This window comes from Ambystoma mexicanum, chromosome 4q, assembly GCF_040938575.1.
Source record: "Ambystoma mexicanum isolate Mex_15411 chromosome 4q, UKY_AmexF1_1, whole genome shotgun sequence".
Taxonomy (NCBI): domain Eukaryota; kingdom Metazoa; phylum Chordata; class Amphibia; order Caudata; family Ambystomatidae; genus Ambystoma; species Ambystoma mexicanum.
In genome coordinates, this window is record NC_090928.1 from 119,670,043 (window position 1) to 119,693,000 (window position 22,958).

Below are 22,958 nucleotides of genomic sequence, written 5' to 3' on the forward strand. Positions count from 1 at the left end.
GGCGCTTCAGATGGTTTGAGCTTCAACTCCCATGAGCCCTGGACAGTATGGTCTATGCTGAGGGATCATGGAAGTTTTTTAAAAAATGTTTTTAGTACATCACACCACAGTTTAAAGGCCAGAATAAGCATACACCAACAGCGAGGTCCAAGGACAAGGACAGAGGAGTATAATGCGGCCCACAGTACATGAAGACCCTCCCGCAATGTTCACCAACACCAACCATGGCACTTCCAACCACCATTTGCTGAGGGAACAACCTATTGCACCTCACTAAATCATCTACAATTTGATGCCTGGATTTTAACAACCATTACCAAATACCCTCTGCATCCTCTTCCAGTGGTTGTTTACACCTCAGGAAGCGCCTGAATAGCTCCCATATATCAGCAGGTCTCGAACAGGCCGGGCCCATTCTACCGAATTCAGTTCCAGTGCCATGGCACCAGCACACATCTGACATCCCTTTGCGCATAGCTGGGGCCTCACAAGACATATATATGCACCTTTTAGCCAACAACAAGCAAATTGAAAGCAGCTTCCAAGCTTTCTTACCCAAGCCGGGAACCACCCAAACATACAACACGCTGTTTCTCTGGATCATCAGTCCTATGTTATCTTGTACCTGGTTCCTAAAGTCAGTCAGCCCGGGGCATAACCAGCCTGCTTCCTTCTCCTTACACCTGGGACATCTACTGACTCATCGAATTTACTCTGGTGAGGCAGGGGTTATATATATACGATGTAGCACTTTATACTGAATTAATTTGAATCTCGCATTCAGGGCTAGTTTGTGGGTGTACCTACCCATGTACAACCACATCTTGTCATCAGCTCAGCCACCATCTTATCAGCCCAATCCGCGCTACACTGAAGATCCACGCTAGGGGTATCACTCTACACCTGACGATACAAATTGGACACTATACCGCTTGCTCCAGCTGAATTCACCGACGGGAAATCCAGTGTCCACTGCTGGAACGCCGCCCTTATACAGAAATTCTGAAATGTGAGTCTGAAATCACTGCCTAATTTCCCTTGAACTAGTTCCCAGGGTACAAACTGACCCTCCGGATAAAAATGTCATACATGATATTCACATCTCACCCCGACTAGCAGGACATAATAGTAGCAGCATCATAAGCAGGGGTGATACCCTGCATGTCCCTGACCCTCAACTCAGGCGTGTATAGAACCCATGCACCCTTTTCTTCAGCCGCCTCCATGCACCGACTAAGGCCCCCTGCAGAGAATATGGATAAATAGCCCTCATCTCCACCCGAAACATGAGGGTACACTGTAGCACCCGGCATCCAATAGGGCACAAAAGATGCTTGAGATTATAGGAAATACAGTTCCAGGTCAGGGGCATTTAGCCCCCCGTGTTCAAACAGTGTGCACAAAGTTATCCACCTAATTCTGGGCTGTTTTGGGAACCAAGTGAGTTTTATCAACAAGGATCTGACCGTCTGAAAGAAAGAGACTCCCAGCCAAAATGGGATGGTCAAGAACAAATATAGGAATTTTGGCAAAATTACCATCTTCATCACTGTAATGCGATCTAATAGCGTAAGCAGGAGGGTCAATCATTAGTCAATCTTCTTCCTCAGTGTGTCCAAATATGCTAGATGATTATCCTTCAACAGGGATGAGTGACTCCTACTGACAATCACCCCTAAGTACAGTACTCCTGCCTGTTCCCACCTGCAACCATCTAACCCATTGGGTCTGTGGGTTCTATCTGTTAACGGAAACAATACTGACTTCGTCCAGTTAATTCTCAGTCCAGACACTCTCCCAAAACATTCAAGCTCATCTGTAAACTGAGACAAATTGGTCGCAGGGCCTTAACACAAAGAATACTGTTGAGATAAACTCCAGAGTAACTCAGAGTAACTTCCATCGCTATACCTAGTTGACAATGTCTTAACCGCAAGCAAACCGCCAGGGGTTCTATTGCAAGCACAAACAAAAGCGGCAAAAGCGGGGCACCCTTGCCTTGTCCCCTGCCCTAATCTGAACGCAGCTGAACGAAGGACCCTCAACCCAACCCTTGCAGTGACATCCAAATAAAGTAGAAGCAGACATCATAAGAAAATCCTACAGAAGCCCCACCAATTCCAATACTACAAACAAATAGTCCCAGGTGACCGAATCAAATTCATTTTCCATATTGTGATGAATCAGTAATGATTCCCCCAAAACCTCGACCTGGGGTTGGTGTTTTGCAGGAGGATCACATGGGGGAGGAAACAGGTCAGGAAACAGGGTGATTCCCCTACTCAACTTTCCCCGAAGCCCTAGTCTTTACATGGCTTATTGCCAAGTAAAAAGAGTTAGAAAAGCTAACTTGGTTGCGAGGGACTCCAAGTCCCATAATTCCCTCAGTGCTGGGACGAGGAAGAGGGATGCACAGGAAGTGGGAGGGATCTCTTATTTGTTGTAGATGACCTACACCTGAAGGGAGGCTTAAAAAACAGCCTCAGGTGCAGGCATTAATGAGAATGAGAGAGAGAAGCAGAACTGTGTAGCAGGAAGAAACTACGCCAGCGGTGGTTGCAGCTAAGAGGGAAGCATGAGGCGAGAAAGACGCCGGGACCACTGAATCGCCAGAAGCCATGGAGGGTCCTGGGAGAGTCTTTGCCTGTGGCTCTCCCTATTGCAGAGATCGTGCAGCGGGAAGCGTGAGGACGAGAGGCTTGCCTGATAATATTTTGTTGTGCAGAGTTTGCACAGCAGGAAGCAGCAGCGAGGGAAGTGTTCCCTTTTGTGCACCTGACCCTAAGCAGAGGAGGACCAGAGAACGCTGCCCGCCTGACCGTGAGAAGCCACAAGCCCTGAAGACCTGCTAACACCGAACGGAGCAGACACAAGCGACTTACCCAGTGATTTCAAAGCTTGCAAGTCACTCCGGAGTGCTCCAACGCTGCATGCGTGTTCACAGCAGGCCGCTTGTTTTGCGAGTGAGTAAAAGCGACAATAGAAGTGATTTTGAATGCCAAACTTTACAAAACCAACAAAAGTTATACCTGTTAAAAGCAAGTGACTGTATAAATAAGCGCATGAAAATGTGGAAAGATCAGAAACCACACAGTAAAGCTGTAATTGTTCCAAAAGCTTACAAGCAATACCCATGCCAAGAATGTATAACAAATCAGCAGCAAAGGCAGTGTAATAAACGATACTCAAGGCAAGAGGGGAATATTGAGAGGCTTAATGACTAGAGTTTACTGCTTATGTGCTACAAAATACAAATCTATAGGTGATAACAACCTACACTGCCAAAGCCAAGGTAGAAGAAAGGAGAGACTATCTTGTGATCAGAATGTGGTTGATGATACAGAGGGGAAAGAACGGAGGAAAACAGGCTGACCCTTTGGAGTAGATTATCCAGAGGGAGAGGAGCATAGTTGCCAAGAAGCCTTGAAGAGAACTAATGTGGATTCTTGTTTCCCCCACAATATGTTTAAAGTTTGATGCTGAAGAAGTATAATGAAGTTGTTTTTACGCTAAATTGGAAGTTACCACTGAAGCACTTTTCTATTCTTGCTGTTGAAGAAGTAGACGGGCAGGCGAGTAAACCTATAGGGCAAGAGGCATTGTCCAAAAGAGCCTGGCGGAGGCATAAGCCAGGTAGTAGCTGATGCAAGTGCTGAACTGTGGCTCTAACATAAACAACTCATATTGATTTGTCGCATTTAAAGAAGACATGAAAAAACTTGTTGAAGAAAAAGTTATAATTCTTCCTTAAGTCAAGTTTGAAGTAAACCATACTAACAATATCTAATAAGGCCCCAACGGCCTGCACCTGTGGGCCTAATTGTGCCATAATGGCAAAATATCTCTGCAAATCGAGCGCAGTGGATTGCCCCAAGATAAACACAGACTGGTCCATATGGACCAGAGATGACAGATACAGGAGAAGCATGTCTGCAAGAATCTTGGAAAAGATCTTGGTATCTAAGATGATCAAAGATATTGGCCTGTACGAAGCGCAGTCGGAAGCATCCTTGCCGGTTTTAAAATCAAAGATATTATGCCCTCCCTCATAGTCGAAGGGCGACTACGGATCTCCAATGCTTCCTGCCATGCCTGAACCAAATACTGAGCTACCTTTGAACCAAATTATTTATAAAACTCGCCCATGATCCCAATCAGAGCCAATTGTGTTAGAAGAAGGCAAAGCACTAAAGGCATCCATGACCTCCTCCAGTGTTATTGGTGCCTCAAGAATCAGCTGAGCCTAACCAGAACGTGCAGGTAACGGAGTCTCCTTTAGAAAAGTGCAAAGGTGCACTTGATACTTCGCCCCCTGGCACTATGGAGCGATTAACAAAACTTGCCAAAGACCGCTGCAATCTGCTCCGGGTCAGCGATCAATTTATCAATTCTCCTTTATCGTTTTTTGATTACCACTATTTTATTTATTTATTTTGCATTTATTCCAGCGCCCAAAACCCAGAGGCATCTAGTTGCTAGTTATAGATGGTGAATGGTACATTTGGGGAAGTGCAAGAAACAAGCATATTGGTTGCAGACAAAATAAGTGTGTGAAAGCAGACTGGCAAAGCCTCACCCCATGGTACAGGAGCTACATGAGGTGAGCAGACAATCAAGTGAGACAACATAGGTGTGTGACTGCAGACTGGCAAAGCCTCCCCTCATGGTACTGGGGGGCTACATCAGGCGGGCAGACAATCAAATGGGACAAAATAGGTGAGAGCAAATGCAAAACGGGTAGTTGCAACACAGTCAAAATTGGTATGAGTGCACAGTCTGACAAAGCCATTCCCCAGAGTGCAGGGGGCTACGTCAGATGGAGATGCAGGCAATCATGGATCAGTCAATGAGGAGTGTTGAGACGGGGCATGCTGGCAAAGCCGCGCCCAGTGAGAGTGGGGGCTACCTCAGCTCTGCGGGTTGTAGGCGGCAGCAAAAGTCTATATCTACTGAATTCTGTTCTCTCCTCAGTATATTGGCCAAATGACGCCCCATCTTAGCCTCCTCCTTGTATCATCGAACACGAGAGAATGACAGATACCGAACCTCCCGATCAACTTCAAACTGGAACTGATCCAGTGCTGTTCTTATAGAGGATCTGGTCTCAACGGCTTCCGGCTGAGTCGTGTTAACTGGCAGATCCTTCAATTCTCTCTCTATCAGATCCAGCCTATGGAAATCGTTTTAAGCACACCATTTCCCAGGGCCATACACAGCCCCCTAGGGTGAACTTTAAATGTTTCCCATACGGTACCCATGGTAGCAACCAATCGAATGTTAATTGTAAAGAAATGCAGTTATCTCCAACACCACATCGTGCAATGCCAGCGATTTAAAACGCCAAAAGGGCAGTTTTAGGGTTTCACCCTGCAATGTCAGCATTCACACTACCAGTGAGTGTTCCAAGAAAGTTCTCGGAAGAAAACAACTGCCCACCACTTGGTGCACCAATGAAGAGGTAGCCAAAATATAGTCTCTACACGATCTCATATCGTGCACAGACGAGTACAAGGTGAAATCTAACATGTGGGGATGGAAAGTTTGCCATTGTTATTCCAGTCCTTATGCAGGCAGCCAAAGACTGTTGTGTTGCTCGGCTCACAGATCTCTCTAGCTCCGGGTCCAGGACCGTATTCAAATCCCCAACCAGTATCAAATGAGTATACAAGTACAAATGACATTTATTAATGATGGACTGGTAAAACTCTGGATCATCAACATTGGGACCATAAACGTTAACAAAGATCAAAAGCCTATGCTCCAACACCCCCAAAACAAATAAGTACTGCCCCTCTGGGTCACTCTCCCACGTCAACACCCTGAATCCCAGAGATCTGTGGATAAGGATTCAGATGCCTTTAGAGAATCTAGAGTAAGATGTTTACCCTCTTGCATTCCCCCAGGATCTCGCCAGCGCATCATTCGCATCCCCAACCAGATGTGCCTCCTGAAGCATAAGCACCTTTGCCTGATGGTGCTCGCAATACGCAATAACTCTCCTCATCATCTTGGCACGATTATTTAACCCCTGTACATTCCAGCTAATGACAGTGCATATATTAATTTCCCTCATGTCATTCTCAGCATTTGTCATAACAATTCCATCCCTGCAAAGTCCAAAACATGCAGTGAACAATCTTCTCACCCGATGTGAACCGATTTTTAACAAGTGTACCCTACACTCCACCCCCACTGCCTTCCCTGAACTTGCAGTGAATTCCCCATCCAACTGACCACCCCACCCAATCCCAACAACAGCGGGAACCATCCCAGAGACAGCAGGACTGTCGCCCCACACTCCTACCCTGTGTAAGGAGGTTAAACAACCCTGCTACTCCAGATCACTTCAACTCAAGGATGGGATAAACTCGTCACATACCTAAACCCAATTTACTAAAACATCCTGTAACTCTAAGTTAGCACTGGGACAACATAGGCACACAACAAGAAACAACAGGATTACAACCACACCCACAAGGATCCAACAGGAGAACCAGAACAGGACTCTTCAATAGACAACTTGTGGCTTGAGAAAAATAAAAAAAAACACAAATAACAAACCAACGGCCTTTATAGCGTTCAGCGTTTGGAAAGAACCTCCAAAAAGGACCGCACCTCTGCTGGGTTGGTGAAAAAGTGTATTTTATTGACCTGAGTAACCCGCAGCTTTGATGGATACAGCATGGAGTACTGCAAATCTTGCTCATGCAACTGGCGCTTCACTGCAACAAAATAAATGCAGACTTTCTTCACGGATCGCGTAATGTCAGGGTAAATCTAGATACTGGAATAATGCAACTCTGCCTGTTCTCTTACTTTCCTCAAAATGGTGTCCTTGTCCCTGTAATTCAAGAGACGGACAATCACTGGCCTAGGATTCTGGCCTGCCTCAGGGCCTGCGATGACACATGATGAGCCCTAAGAGAGGGGTGGGTCCACCAGAACCTCCTTGATAAGGGTCTCAACAAATTCCTCCATATTTTGTGGCTTCATTAATTCCGGGATCCCCACTATGCGTACATTATTATGATGAGAGGGGATTTCCAAATCTTCGTTGTGGTCCGCACCCCGGCCACCTCCTACTGCAAAGAACGGATGGCCTGACCCATCACCATACTTGTGTCCTCAAGTGTCCCGATCCTCTGTTCAGCCTCAGTGATTCTGCTGCTTTCCTTTTCAATCCTCTGCTGCATCCGATCAACTTTAAAAACCAGGTTGTCCAACTTTCCAGTCACAGATTCAAACCCAGACTTCATCTGTTCTAGGAGCATCACCATATCTATGTGAGCATGCGAGGGGTCACTGCTCGGACGAGCCTCCGAGTTGTCAGCCACCTCACCACATTGGTCTTCCTGGGAGGTGGGGGGACTCGTGGGGACCTGGGTTTCTGCTTCCCATGCATCTCCATGTTAGCAAAGGAGAGCTTTGCTGGCTTCTTGGCCCCTTTCACCATTGATGCAGTCCAGCCATCCAAGGAGATCAGCCACTCAAAGAGCCCCTCAGTAATTTATACGAGGAAATGAGGCAGCACTCAGGAGTGCCAAGGCCGCTGCAGCCTCACAATACTGACACCCACGACCCTTACTCCATAACCTTTGGCTCTGTGCAAGTATCCACTCCACAATAGGGTTTTTCCATCTAGCACTATCTCCCACCAGCAGACCAGCCAAGCTCAGTGGACTGGCATTCGCATCACCACTATGATGGCTGACAGCCCAACACAGTGTCACTGCTCCTTTAAAGTAATAGGCTGCCAGAGACCACCTCTCTGCACTCCATCGGGTGTTACTTGGTGGCTGACAGCCCGACACAGTGCCACCGCAACTTTAAAATAATAGGCTGTCAAATGCCACCTCTCTGCAATCCATTGGATGTTGCTGCAATCTGGGCCGCTCACAGCCACTGCCCGGCCTAGGGCGGCCACCACAGCTCTACCGCCTCCACAACCAGCACTAGCTACACACTTGGCAAGACGGGCCGCAAAGTGCTCCCGAAGCCCGGAGCACAATGTGCCGCTGATTCTGTCCCGTCCCTCCATAGCTGATCGTACACTACGTTACCCCAGGGCAAGTGCTACCTCCTCCTGCAGAGATGTACCAACTGCAGCAACATTCATTGCCGACAACAGTCCCCGCCTTCCCGCCTTCCCGGCTCTGCAGCCCCTGCCTCCCAGCACCGGTCCAGCACTCTCTCCTCTCTGGGTGCTGCACTCCGTACCAAATGAATGTCCCACAGCTGGACCTCGCCGGCAGATGCCTCCCTTGTTTCCAGACAGCTACACGAGTCTGCCTGCAGGGGCTGTTGCGCTCACAGCCCGCAACAGCCCCTGCAGGCAGACTTTTCACAGAAGCACTGGCACTGTTCGCAACGGTGCTGGTGTTTCCTTCCAAGTCCCCATTACCATGGAGTCTTATGGGACTCCACAGGAATGGGAACTTACCGAATCCCCGCCTGACTTCCCGCTCTACCAGGACTTGTAATGTCCCGGTGGCAGCGGGAAGTCAGAAGGCGGATTTGGTGTTTCGAGGTCGGTGGCAACCCGCACCGGCAGGTTACCGCCAACCTCGTAATGAGGCCCAATGTCTTACCTTTGTGGACAAAGTGCAACAAGCTTAGGTTCCTATCACACTGTAGATAATTCACAAATAAAATGAAGCCTCGCTAATGGAAAGAAGTACTAAATGCAGTTCTACCAATGCACCCTAATCATGCACCCCATTTCCCTAACTTGCACCCTTTTCAAGCCCTCTTGAGCCTCTTCGCTGGCACGTCTGAAAATTACAAATTATATGCCCCCCTTCAAACTATTTCTCAGAGTATCTCCCTCGTTATTCAGAAACTTTCCCAATGCAAACCATTAAAAAAATTGGAAAAAGTATAATGCCAACTTGGAGTGATGATAAATGCTTGATTAGCCAACACGTCATCAACATGTCGCTCAGCAGGCGCAAGATCCATCATTCATTTAAAATGTTAATCTTCTCTTAAAACACAAGCTCCCATTATATTGTTTCTGCAATAAAGTACATACATATTAAATATCAGATGCCAATTTTCAATTAAGGGCAGTAGTGAGTTAATTGGTTATTGATTCTCAAACTACAGTTTTTTTTATTGTTAGGGTGATGTTCAAGGGGAGATTAGTGATAACCCAAAGCAAGAGAAACATGTTTGGGGCTTTAAGATATGCATATTGTTTTATTATATTTTATATTGTGCAAAGCTAGTGTGACAAGGCCACTGTCACAGTCATGTCAGGGGTAGGAGGGAGCCCACCCCTAACACCCTGGGACCTCACGGAAGCCGGTATGAGCGAGCCAGCCTAGCGCTGCAGCAGCTACCAGCAAGACTCTGAGAAGAGGAGGATGGCAGTGTGGGGCGCAGCGATCACCGCAACAGTGTGCATGTTGCTGCTGCGCGATGCAGCAAGCGCAACAACACTGGCCGCAGGGGAAGGACGCCACAGAGGCTCTGGGAGCCAACGTGGCTTACTGGAACCCAAGCACGGTTCCAGCAGACATTGGGCCTCATTATGAGTTTGGAGGTAGCCATGCCCTTAAAAGGGCATGGCTGCCTCCAAACTGGGGTCCGGGTCCGTGGTCCCTGAATCGGGAAATACCGGGACATTCCGACTTTGGAGGGCCCAGTATTTCCGGACCTGGACCCATTCCCATTTGAGGCCCCATAGGGCTCAATGGGAATGGGGAGGGAACTAACAACGGGCCCGTTAATAACGGACTCATTGTTAGCTCCTTGGTCCCCTCGCGGGACCCGCAATGGACGCCTGGTCTGACCAGACGTCCAGAGCGGGTCCCGCAAGGGGACCTCGTAATACGGCGGAATGGGTTTAACGGCACCGGCAGCTCTACCGGCGCCGTTAAACCCATTCCGCCAGAGTCGTAATGTGGCCCATTGTCTGCTTGAGCTTGCACGAAGGAGAGAAACCCACTAAACAACCAGGAATTATTTGTGTTAAATAAAGACCTCCAGGAAGATCTTGGAAGTCCACTCCACCACCAGGGAAACTATTTTTTATAAATAAAGGGCTCTACGAAGGCCTTTCTACAGTTAAGCCAGTAAACCATCAAGGATAGGTATTATTAAACAAAGGCATCCAGAAAGGCCATAGCATAGAAACTCACACTAGCCCACCAGGGAGTTTATCATTTAAGCGCCTCCAGTTAGGAAAGGGAACACCAGTTGCCTCAGAGCATTACAGCACCCTTGGTGGAAATGCAGTCAGCCACATAGTGAAGAAAGGGCAGGGCTTACCAGCTCTTTTGAAGCCTCTAAGACCTTCCCCTGTCACGTCCCTGGAAGCCAGGTAAGTGGAATGGTATTTAAGAGGGTGTGTGTAAATGCTTTAGTGTGGGTTAGCTGGGTGAGGGCAGGAGGGGGTGGAGGACTTCAGAGAGACCAGAGGAGGCAAAATGCGAAAGGAGTGCAGAGGCTATTGGAGAGAGGGGTCTGTGGAGTGACTGTGTGTGAGAGTAAGGAATGAGGGTACTAGCAATAGAGAACGAGTAGAGAGGAGATAGTAATAGTTGGGAGTGGGAGTAGTGGTAATGAGAGTAGTAGATTAGCAGTCAGATGGAGTGGTAGTAAGTAGTAGTGGTGGTGGTAATAGTAGTAGCATCTGTGACGAGAGTAAGGCTAGAGGTAGTAGAGTATTAGTGGTACTAACAAAGTGGTAGCAGCACTAGAGTTGGAGCAATAGTAGTGAGACGAAGCAGTAGAGCTGTGGTAGTAGCGAGTGGGAGTAAGGGAATAGGAGAAGTGGTAAGAGCAGATATGTGGAAGTGGCAATGGAGAAGTAGAGACAAGACGATAGCTTAGGCGGGAGGAGGCAGGAGAATATACCATCTGAGATAGTAGGCAGTAGTGATGGTAGTGAGCGGAGGAAAGGAGAAACAGGAGAAGTAGTATCAAAGGGTGGGGGCATGGAGGCGGAGTGGAACATTAGAGGGACAGTAGTAAGGCAGAAGGAGACCATCTTTGGGCAGAGAAGGGTCAGGTGAGACTGTGTGTCCAAAGAGAGCGAGTGACACGGTGGAAGAAGGCACCATCCCTAAAGACTGCCTTAAAACACTAAGCAGGCTAGGTTAATGAAAAGAAGGCCCCTACAAAAACATTAGTCCCAGCCAGAAGATCAGACAGGCAGGTGGCACCATTCAACTGAACTAACATCCATTAGGGATGCCTGGGTTAGGGATGCAGGCACAAATGTGGGGGAAGTGGTGAGAGTGAGGGACGGCCCTAAAGATCCCTTTTAAAAACCTAACCGCAACTCTGTCTGTTGTAAAACGACAATAAACACCCTTGGAATTTTACCTGAGAGTCAGCAGGATCACGATAACATTAACATGCAAGAGTGTTGAGGGGCAGGCAGTAACAAAGTACTGTGCGCCTGTGTGTGTACACATACAATTCACACAGTAGCACTGCGTTCAGTTACTGATAGTCACACTGTGATTGGTGCAAAGCCTCAAAGTCAAGGTAACGTCATGGTGTCACTGAAATAGTCAAGTTTTTGTCTCTTTCTGGAACAGGAGGAGGGAGGGAGGGACCAGTTCAGATTTTTACTGAGATTGAGTTGCATATTACTGGGACATAGTAGGAGAATGAGTGTTTTCCTTATGGACCCGCCTAGTCTCAAGTTTGGCAATGTTCCGACTGCGCGCATGTCACAACCTGCCAAAGGTAAGGAGGTGTGCCGGCTGAGGTATCCATGTACTGAGGTAGCCATGTATTTACTGCATTATCTGCAGCTCATTTATCCAAAGCACTGGACATAGGGGTTAGAAAATCAACCTAGTTACAAATGGTACACTTCATAACAATAGCACTGGTTTAGTTAATCATCACCCCTCTGGAACCAGTGTCAATGGGCTAAAAAGCATGCCGGGGTGCTAATAGTAATAAACCCCTCAATGTGGAGCCATTAGCGGGTCTGCTAATGCCCCGAGGCTCACATTAAGGCCCTTGCTTCACTTGGGCCTGTAACTTAGGCCACAAGGCCTTACCTTATCCTGTAATGCCCTCTCGTCTCTGGGTTTATTGCTTAAATAAAGCATCACCTATAGCATCTTCTCAATGTCGGTGCGATGGGAAAGCAAAGGGGCAGATATAAAGCTGAGTTAAATACAAGAAATAGGAGAGCCCATGTAGTACTGACAATGAAAGAGGGTAAGCACCAACTGTTAGATAGAAGTGGCTAACATGACTCAATCAATATGTGTTTGGCAATGCCCTTGATTGTGTCCATTTGTATTAGAGTAGACTCCTTAAAGTGGGCACTAAGCTTACATTACTTATTGATTTGTGTTCTTTAATCTAGATGCGCTACCCCAAGCTGGAAAGAAAGTATAACAATACCGGAAATGAGCACTGCTGTGGTGCATCCGGGGTTATCGGGTTGCTTGGAATGCATGCGATAGTCTCTGTTATTGTGCAGCAGTCAGTCGCAAGCAACTTGTGGAGGTCTTGGCACACTGTCTGGCTTTTTCTTTTACACTTACTTTTGCATGGAAGCTATCTATCATTCTTAATTTCCCTAAGGGAAAAATATGCTTGCTCAAAGCTCTTTGCAGACTTCTGACACAGTTTCTAATATCCTCGAAGCCCACCATAATGGTCCAAACAGGTGTTAAAAGCATCAGAAAATGGATTAAAGACCCCTGCCCTGCATCAGACCAACCTTTAGCTTGGTCTCTGGGCCTTTAATGTCTGTTTTGTCTGAGGCAACAGGCTTTAAGGCTATAATAGCTTTGGTAAATAATCTGGAAAATAATCTTTTCAAAATACCCTTTAAGCCATATAGAGAACTGTGTAGATGAAAACAACATAATCCCCCTAAATCGAATTTTATTTAGGAAGGCATGCATCATCTCTTTTTGTTCATTTCTGTAACTCTCCTAGCACCAGTTATACAAGACTAGTGTGAAAGCCTGTGTACACGGACCAAAGTGCGTGAGGAGAGACATTTTCAGTGCTAATGTAATTCCTAAGGCAACAGCTCCCTCTAGCGGTGACAACATGCGAAGGGGCAGTCTCTACTGCGCATTACTACATCAGACAAACATACATCTGGCCTTTTATTATATTGTGTGATATGGCAAGCAAGATCTGTAGCTTTTCGTAGACATAATTCATTAATTCGTAGACAATTCAGCAGACCAGTACTTGATTTGGGAGCAACATTCAAGTTGTGCATACTTGTACAGTTTCATAATAACACCTCCTTTTATGAGATTTTCAAGATTGTCTAGCAGTAACTAAATCATTACCCCCCCATTGTTGAAAAAGTAAGTGTGTATCTTTTACTATTTCCAGATTACACTTCTGTCCTCTCTTTCACAGCAACAGGACTGCAGCAGAGCCAGTTTACAGATTTAAAGATACACATCATTGACACTAAATAGGTAGTTAAAAAATCAGTGTGATGGTATTCAGGATAATTAGCAGGGATGCACATAAGGAAGGCCCAACAAAGAACACATCTGGAGACACAACCCGCAAGACGAAGATCTCTGCAGCAGTGATAACAGTAACATGAGCCCTGCTGGACCGATTAAGGGTCAAAGGTCGTTTCAGGGGAGATTGAGGGTCCAGCTAGATAAAAAGGAATTCATCACATGATGAAGGGAACGGCTGAAGGTGAGCCAGGATGATACACGACTGATCAAAGGTGGAGTGGCAGAAGTTACTCAGATTTCCAAGCCATGAAGACTTGAAGGGACCTTAGGCATGTGGGCCAGAAGGATGCTACTAGGGGTCCAGCAACTGCAGGCGAGTTAGAGTCCAGCAAGGATAGTCAGTTGAGAGGACCACACGAAGAAAGGGAAGAACTCTGAATAGGATTCCACCAGCAAGGAGGAGCTGGATGCAAAAGACGAAGAAGCCAGCACCCAGTCGGTATGAGCAAACCACGATCCTATGCAGCAACCCATCTTCACAGCAGTCTTCAGGTAAGAATGAGGGCTGTATCAGAGGAATTCACAGAGTCTCCCATTTATAACACATTGGGCCTCATTACACGGTAGGCGGTGGACCAAGGTGCTCTTAGCACCTTGGTCCATGCCGGTAAATTAGCGGCATCGCCTTGGCGGAAAGGGGAATTACCGCCCTACTCCAAGGTTGGTGAGGCGGTAATTCCCCCTTCCACCATTGCCCTTCCCCATTCCCATTTTTGCCCCATAGGGCATAATGGGAATGGGGAAGGTGCTAATTACGGTACCGCAAATTTGCGGTGCCGTAATTAGCACCAAGGTCCCTTTGCGGGTTGGGTTTTAACGCCTGCAAAAAGCAGGCGTTAAATTCCCCAACCCGCAAAGGGACCTCGTAGTACGGCGGTAAGGGTTAACGATCACCGTTACCATTAATGGTGACCGTTAACCCTTACCGCCGTCCGTGTAATGAGGCCCATTGACTCCGGGTTGGCTTAAGTCAGTCTGCCAATTGCCCTCCATACAACACACAAAGGTTTTGGTGGCTGGCCAATCAGACTGGCCATACAACCAACAAATCCATAGGTCCTCCCACACTGGATGTAGACTTGGAAGTCTGGAAGACTTTAAAGCAGCCCACATGAGGAAACCGGGGATGCCTTTGCAGGCCAAGGATGGGCCCAAGTCAGGAAATCAGCCATTTTGGCATTGTCATGTGGTCCAAAAGTAATACAACAGGGATACAAGGGTAACAATTAATTGTCTCTCATCTTAGTGTTCTTTCACTGGAGTTACAATATTGCAAATTTCAATTTGGGACAACATTCTGTAGATATAGGGAGTTAACACCTTACCAACACGGGAAGATAGGATGTGGGGTCGAGTACAATTCAAGATTGCAGACTGGCTAGATGAATGCTTGGTCCAGCCCCCAAAGGCAAAGGTAAGGTCTGTTTCACCTAAAACCAGGGAGAACACAGTCAGTGATTGTGGCTTGTTGGAGAAGGTTGTGACAGGCCTCTGTGTGAGATGAGGTGTGTTAAGGAGGTGCTGAGGACAAGAGAGAAGGACGTGACAGGGGGTAGTCACTTCCTCCCCACTTCCTTCCTTCCAAAATTATCGCCATTTCATATATCTGACTAATGAAAATAAACCCTAAGAACAGGACCTCCCTGAGGTTAGTCTTTTCTGTAAACTGTGTAGGTCTCGAAACAGGGATCTACACTTAGGGAGCAAGAACCAGAAAATACTATTATGCCTCAACACTCACATTTTTGGCAAATGTTTCAATACTTGGGTTTCACCCTAGGTTAGTAAGAACCAAGACCCCTTGCTCTCTGTGCTTATAGAGATGCTGTACCTCGGCTGCATTTCCCTGTTGACGAACAAAAAGCAGAAGGATGCATATCGGGCTTGCTGTTTGTGTTCTTGTTCAGACTATAGGTGCCTGGCATTTTGGTACTGGGCTGTCTTTTTGGGAGGTACTAGAGAAATGTGCAAATGGTTATTTCTCCTCTGATATGGAACGGATAGCTGAAACATGTTTGTAGACACTCCTCATTTGTCACCATCCCATGGAATCTTTTTTAGGCCTTTTTTATTCTCACCATAGCAGCTTTCCACCTTTACGTTTTCTCTCTCTTATCCCTTTTCCATATATCTCTTGCTCTTTGTCCTTCTTGTTCGTGCTTTTCCCCCTTCTCTTGCTGTCATTGTTCCCTCTCATTCATCTGCTCTCTTGCATCTATCCCTCGAGCAATGAGCTGCCGCTGGCACTTTTTTCACACTGCAGTTTGCAGAGACCTACTCCAGGGCCTTTAACAGAGGCAGCTGCTGCAATTCTAAACGTTTTGACCTGACATTGGTTCAGTAGCTTGGACTGTGAGTTGGAGGGCATACTGTAGGGGCAAACTGTGATGCTGTCTTATTTGGGAGTTAAAGACCCTCAGGGCCAAGGACCACCATTCACTCGGGTATGCTGGCCCTGTATGTGGCACATGGGGCGTCGCCATGGACCCACACCCAATCCCTGAACTTGTGTGTCTAGTTTTATGACCCATCAATGTACCACAGGTTCAGAAAAGACAAGCCTTAAGGAAGCACAGTGAGCCACTTGTAGATTTGCAACCACAGGCTTTGCAAGCCGCCTGGCAACGGCGACAAGTTGATCTAATAGAGGAAAACAAGCATGGAAGCGCCACTCATGAACACTGCTGAGAGCCCCTCTTGCATCAAGCAGGAGTCTGTGGTCGCTCAGGGAGAACAAACTAGGAAAATGTTTGGTAGTGAGGCCAACTGGTGCCATCATGGAATCAAGTGGGCGGAAGAGAAGCGCTGCCTCATTCCGAGGTGGCAGGTGGTACGTTTTGTAATCAAGGTGAGTGGAGCTGCTAGGGGGGTGTTCCGCTGCACAAGCAAGCTCACCTGGAAAAACCGGAAACTGCTCAAACCCACACCAATGTGCATTGCTCATTTTCGAGGCCAATTCCAAACCTGGCTAGGAGACAGTTGTAGTGCAAGCGGAGTGAGATGCAAAGAAAGGTGGGAACGTTTTGACCCGGGTAAAGGAGTGGATGAGGAAGACGAGCATGAATTGAGGGGGAAAGCGATCAAGTTCTTTGAGAGAGAAAGTGTGAAAAAGTTGAAGGAGGAACTTCAAAGGAGAGAGGAAGGTAAGCAGAAGAAGGAGGAGAATCATTAGGACTGAGAGAGACAGAGAGCGAGAGAGAGATGGAGGGAGAGAGAGAGAGAGAGAGAGAGACAGAGACAGAGACAGAGAGAGGGGGTAGAGAGGCCCCAAAGGAGGAGAGTGAAGGAGTGAGTCAGGAGAGGAAGGAAAAAGATGTGAAGACCTTCAAGACCTGAGCTAGAAGGGTGGACCTAGTTTGGTGGAGAAGGGTTGCTTCAGGGGCCAGAGGTAGGGCCAGAGGTAAGGCCAGAGACGCGAAACTAGGTGGGAAAGAGCCCACATTGAAAGTCTTTATGGTGAGACCAAGCAGGAGGGGAAAAGCTGAAGTACCCTGGGGCCAACTTTGTATGCTGTGGCTGATGCATGAACCCTATCAAATGAGCAAAGTGGGTCAGGTGATAGTGCCTGGCACCAGAGTGCCCGAGGACGAATGTAAGGGCTGAAACGACCCAGCACAAACAGAAAAAGACCCCAAAACAAGATCAATGTGTTGGGGCAGACTGAGTGACTTTCTTAAACTACTAGGAGGTGGTTTTGAACCATAGGCAAAGACAGAAGGAGCATGGTGCCAAAAGAAGTGAGGGCCTTGGTTGGGTGCCAGACTGTCTGCAATATAATTTCTATTCTGATCACTCTAGGCGCAGTGAAACCTACTGCCTTTTGTGATAGAAAATATAACAAGTAGAATATTTAATTTGGTTTCAAGACACCTTTTGTTCCATTGGCCACTACAAAACTCAGACACGTATAATTATTTATCACGCATGGATGATACTTGATCCGGCTGCCTATAGCCTAGCGCAGTGCAGAAAAGAAACATCATAGAGACACTGGTGCAGTTAAAAAAATGCATTCTTGCACTTTCATTCCTTTTTTAAGTTGGAGTGCGAAGATAGAGCGCTTGCTCTCCAAATTCACATAGATATCAAATTACGTTAAATTGTAGCACCTGCAATCCAACTTCACAGAGAAATTGAATAATTCCTCTGTGAAGTCCGAGTGCTTGCACTCCCTACTTAACAGTGAAAGGAAATAACGTCTTTATCATACATACACTGATATACATACTACACACTTTCACACAATCAAATACAGACATATATATATACTTTTGTGTTTTAAATTACACTTATCTGGATCTCACACAATAGATGTATTCCTCCTGGATCCCAAGATCGCCCTGATGCCTCCGGGCCTGCTGGTTTGCGCGTTATAAATAAATAAATACAAATACAAATACAAGATTCCCTCAGCAGCAATTTCGCCATGCAGCAGGTCAGGTTTCTGACCCTGTCCCTGCCTTGAGACAGGCAGGAAGAAGGAGGGGTGAAGAAGCTTCACCTCTTCCATGCGCCGGAGTTTCTAGCGCCCTTGGAAAGAGATTAAGCCTGCGAAGTCAGCACAGGTCTTCCTACTGCTTTTCACAGGCTGTCCATGAATCAATGGATGGGCGTCAATCTTGCCAACCCTACTCCATGGGCACTGCTGTATATGGCATTGAGAACACCACCAGTCAATGCGTTTGCAAAGAATCTAAACATGTTTAGAGTCTTTGCATATTTAAAGACTGTTTCTGCATTAGGCAATGAGCAAAACACGCATAAAACTGCTCCATAATGCGAACATTTTACATTTTTTGTGAAACCACCTGAATAGTTTTTGGCTCCCAGTGGACCCCACAAATAGACTGGTCCCCACCCTGGCGCCCCCTGTTGATGGGCCTCCACTCCCTTTTTTGTGCCAAATAAGGACACCTGTAAATATTCTCACCAAAGGCCAGTGACATTTGGTCAGCTCACTTTGGTCTGTGACTTCTACCTTCAAATGGCCTACATAAAAAGAAAGATCAGCCAATGGGCAACAAGGGCACCAGTATGTGAGAAGGCAACCCTTCTCATGGAAGGCAGCAGAGTACAGTTAGATAAGATGATTTGTCCAGGATCAATGTATTGTCTGCTTGCAAAGCCTGGATATGAGCCTCAAAATGTTGGTTCCACAGTCCTGAGTTTGACTCCCTAATCACTTCTTCTGACTAACACTTTATGCTCATTATTGGGGGAAGCATTTCATTTTACAAGCCTTGTTTCCAGAAATCAAGCTCTTGACCTGCATTATACTGGTGCTAAGTTACTTTTTATAGCTAGCCCGGTCCGGTGAGGTACATTGTTTTGTAGCGCATAGGTGTTACTATCACAAAAGAAGTATACATGCTCATAAGTTTATCAACCTCTGATATAGGAAAGTCTAAGTCTGGCTTGGTGGAATTGAGTACTGTGATCTAGCATACAAACGCAAACCTCTGTAATTAGTGTTTTCCATACTGAACTACCTTCTGAAAAATCGTGGCACTCATATTTATGCATTTCAACTTTAAGGATTGCACATGATCAATGTATTCCCCACAGAAGGGTGAGAATGCTAAAGGAGTTGTGCTAAAGTGAAATGAAAAAGGCGTAGAGGATGCACATTTTTCTTTTGAGCTCATTGTAGCCACAGCCCCGGCGGGTAGGTGGGGAGGTGTGGGGGAAGGGGCTAGAGACCCGAGTCTGAATTGTAAAAAATACAATTAAAAAAGCGCTCTTTTTTTTTAATGGTGGAAAGAAAAAACAGGGCAGGGGGAGCATTGGGCAGGGACTGCTCATCCATAAGGGGTGAGGGGGCGCTGACACAGTGGCCCCCTCACCCATTATGGAGGAGCAGAGCCGCCAGCCCAGTGAAACACTGAGTGCTCCCTCAGCTGCTTTTTCCAGCTGAGGGAGCGCACCTGTGCTGACTCAACTGACAAAGGGGAAGAGTGTTTCCATTTGACAGTTCAGTTCCCCAGCCGTACATGCTCTATGAGCCATACAAGGCTGGGGGCGTTTTGCTTCACCAGCCTTGCATAGCTCATTGGAAATGCTGGCAGGGGAACTGCATGTTTGTATGTGCGACAGGGAACTCCGGCGCCTCCTCGCACATACAGACATAGCAGGTTTGAGCGGGCCGTTTCAGCACCCACGCGTAGGCCCCTGCACACGTGCAGGAACCAGGAAGTTCTTGCTTCCTGATTCCTGTTCCTTCTGCAGGAGCTTGGGCGCTGGGGAAGAAACTTCCAGACCGGGGCAGAAAGTACCTTGATTGGTGGAAGCTCCCTCGCTGTGCTCAGTTGCTATTGCATATCTAGAGGAAATATTTATGCCCCTCCATTTAAAAAATTCACTAGCCGCCACTGGCCCTAGAACTGTGCTGAAAACAAGAGGGGAGTGGCAGGGGGCGGGGCACGGGGGGGCGGAGGAGAGTCCAGGGACTGTGGTGGGAGCAGGATGTGGGGGGAGCCATGGGATAATGGTGGGAGAAGGGTGTGGAGAGTCCAGGGTCTGTGGTGGGGTGAGGAGAACCCAGGTACTGGGTAGGAGTACAATGAGGGAGCCCAGAGACTGTGATGGGAGCAGGTGTGGGTGCCCAGAGACTTTACTGGGAGTAGGGTGGAGTAACTGCGTGTGATATTCATAGCCATTTGGATTTATTGTCCATCTGGTATTTTTGGGGGGGCATGGCCTGCCCACATTTTGCTCAGGTGGGACCCAGGACAAAAATGTTTGAAGATCACTGCACTAATGTATTACAGGGTTCCAGCACCCATGCGGGAAATTGGAGCGCAGTTTAGAGTGTCAGGCCTTAATGGCCTGCCGTCACTGTGTACTGCAGTAAAAAATGTAAATGCATTTCTACTTGTTTGAAGGATAGAAATGCAAGTGGTAGGAGAGCAGCGCTTAGCACAGCTAAAGTCCCACTTCAAAGAAAATGCAAGGAAGGGAAGGTTCATCAAATGATCCTTTTGTGCATTGGGCCTTCCCCTGCGCCTAGTCCAAACAGGCACAGCAGAAGGACTTTGATTTTTGCGCACTTGAAATCGCATCCCATTTGTGGATCCGGATGTGCATTACAATGCACAAAAATGCCCCCTTTCAAGACATGAAATAAGCAGTATTTAATCGCAATTCACATGCACTAATGATTAATTGCTTTTCATGTTCTAAATCATGTCGCACTAACTGCGATATGATTTCAGACAAGATAAGTGCATTTTGTTATTACACAGAAAAGCAGAGTCTCAGGCTGCTGGCGATTGTGAACGCTGGCATGTGGGAACTGGAGGTAAGAGTGTGGGAGTCTGTCCGTGTGTTTGATCTTTCTGTGTATGCAAAACTACCCGTAGGAAAATATTGAGGGGGGTGCTTGCAGGATGGGACTAAAAGAATGGCCCTTCGCATAACTGCCTTTCCTCTCTTCTCTGTTCCTTGCATTTTTCTATTTCATTACAATTTCGCTCAAGTTTGTAACTCTTTCTTGCTTTTCTATCCCCTCGGTGTTTGTTTTTCTCTCCTGTATCCCTCCCTATGAGTATGACCCTTTTACTAACTCCCCCCTGTTCCTATTTCACAGTTTATTTTCCTAAATCAATTGTCTTCTATTTTGCCCCTTTACATCTCTTCTGTGCCTACCTTTCCTCAGCTCTGCGTGCTGCTCAGAGTACAGTGTCATTGAAATGGATAGGCTCTCATGTGTGCATGTAAAATGCTATTGCGCGCATGCATGCGAAAGGCTGTCTGTGTATATGTGAAAGGCTAGCGTGTGTGTTCGTGTGGTGCATGCAAAAAGCTTAGTGTGCACGTCTGAGGCTGTGGAACTTGTGCATTTGGAAGTCTGCATTGCTTGGGATATGTGACTCTGCAATGGTTGTACATGCTAAGTCAATGAATACTCCTAAAACCTATCATTATGGTTAGCCCTGCTATTGCTAGATGTTACAGTCAGGACCAAACGTGCACAGCATATGATAGTCTTCTTTTAACGCATGTTAAAGAACAATTATAATGAATGCTTTATGGGGGAACTCAATAGACATTTAGCATGTAGACGTTTGACATTAAGTTCAAATGTGAACATTGCTTTCCATTGAGGGCAGGTTTATGATTTGCATGGCACTGTGAGACAAAACACATGTAGACTCCCCTGTAGACTCCCCTAAATTGCATAGGTATTGACATCAGGTAGTACTTGACACGACAAGGGAACATGGTTTTGTGTAGTGCATTTCATCCTGACATTATTGGTAAGGCAAACTCTACTCTTGTAGGGGAATGATATACTGTCAGAGGCCGATCTGACAATATGTTGGGTTTGAAGAAGGCATGCAAGCTCAAGTGAATGGTCATACACGCAAAACAAGACATGGTGCAGGCACATACAACAGAAAGTATTATGCCACCCAGAAACTGGAACAAGACAAAAGTACTCACAAGATAGCTGCTTAAATGTCTGAGCCAGAACTTTCTGATGTTCTTCAAAATACTGCTTCGCTAACTCAAGTCGTACAATGGCTGTGGCTCAATAAAACTAGATGGCACACTAATAGGAGGTCACACATGTCAGCATGCATATGTAACCAAACTGGATACTTAAACGTGGTTGAGTTTCTGTGTGCGTTTCAGGAGCATTGCAGCTGCGGATTTGAAAATGACGTGTATGGTTTGATGGGCTAGAGAGTAAGGAATGCAGGGAAATAAAATAGGATCAGGAATGTAAGATGCTTTTAGATGAAATTGAATGCAGGCTTTTAGAAGCATTAAGGCAATGAAAAAACAATACTAAATTCGCTTTTGGTTACTGGCATTTGGCATTTATATAGGCTACGAACGCTCGGGTATCTGAGCACTGATTATTATTACTCACGGTGTGTGGTGCTCATTTATCGACCTCGGAAGGATGAAAGTTTGGCCCCGCCGGGATTCGCACCTACGTCAGCATGCTCTGCACGGAGTTCAAAGCGAGCGCTCTACTCGCTATGCCACTTGATCGGCTTACTATAAATGTATCCATGTCTTACAAAAAACGTTATGCATTCATACTGAACAGTGCAGACCAAACCTACGAAATGCACTATTACTTATACTTACCAACCCTACCGATTTAGGCAGTAGGATACCGCTTTTTAAGCAGTCCTACCGCCTACCGATTTTTTGACACCAAATACCGATTTTTTTGGTAAAAAAAAAAAATGTTTTTTTTTTTTTACATTTTTTTTTTTTTTGCCCACGCCAGCTCGGGGGAGTCTTTCAAGGGCTCCCCCGAGCTGGCGTACCAGGAGAATGCCCGGCATGCAGGCTTTTAATGTCAAAGGCACCCACGGCGGTGGGCTAAAGTGCCCCTCCGCCGCGGGTGCCTTTGGCAAAAGGCACCATTAGTCCCCCACCACGCCAGCTTGGGGGAGTCTTTCAAGGACTTCCCCGAGCTGGCGTAGCCGGAGAAGGCGTGGCATGCAGGCTGTTAATGTCAAAGGC

General features: G+C 46.7%; 1 protein-coding gene across 2 annotated transcripts in view; it reads right to left on the minus strand.

Annotated features, from left to right (window-relative positions):
- Nucleotides 1-22,958, minus strand: part of LOC138467528 (zinc finger protein 777-like) — a 453,964-nt gene that overhangs the window by 55,182 nt on the left and 375,824 nt on the right. The gene's annotated exons all lie outside the window — the stretch shown is intronic.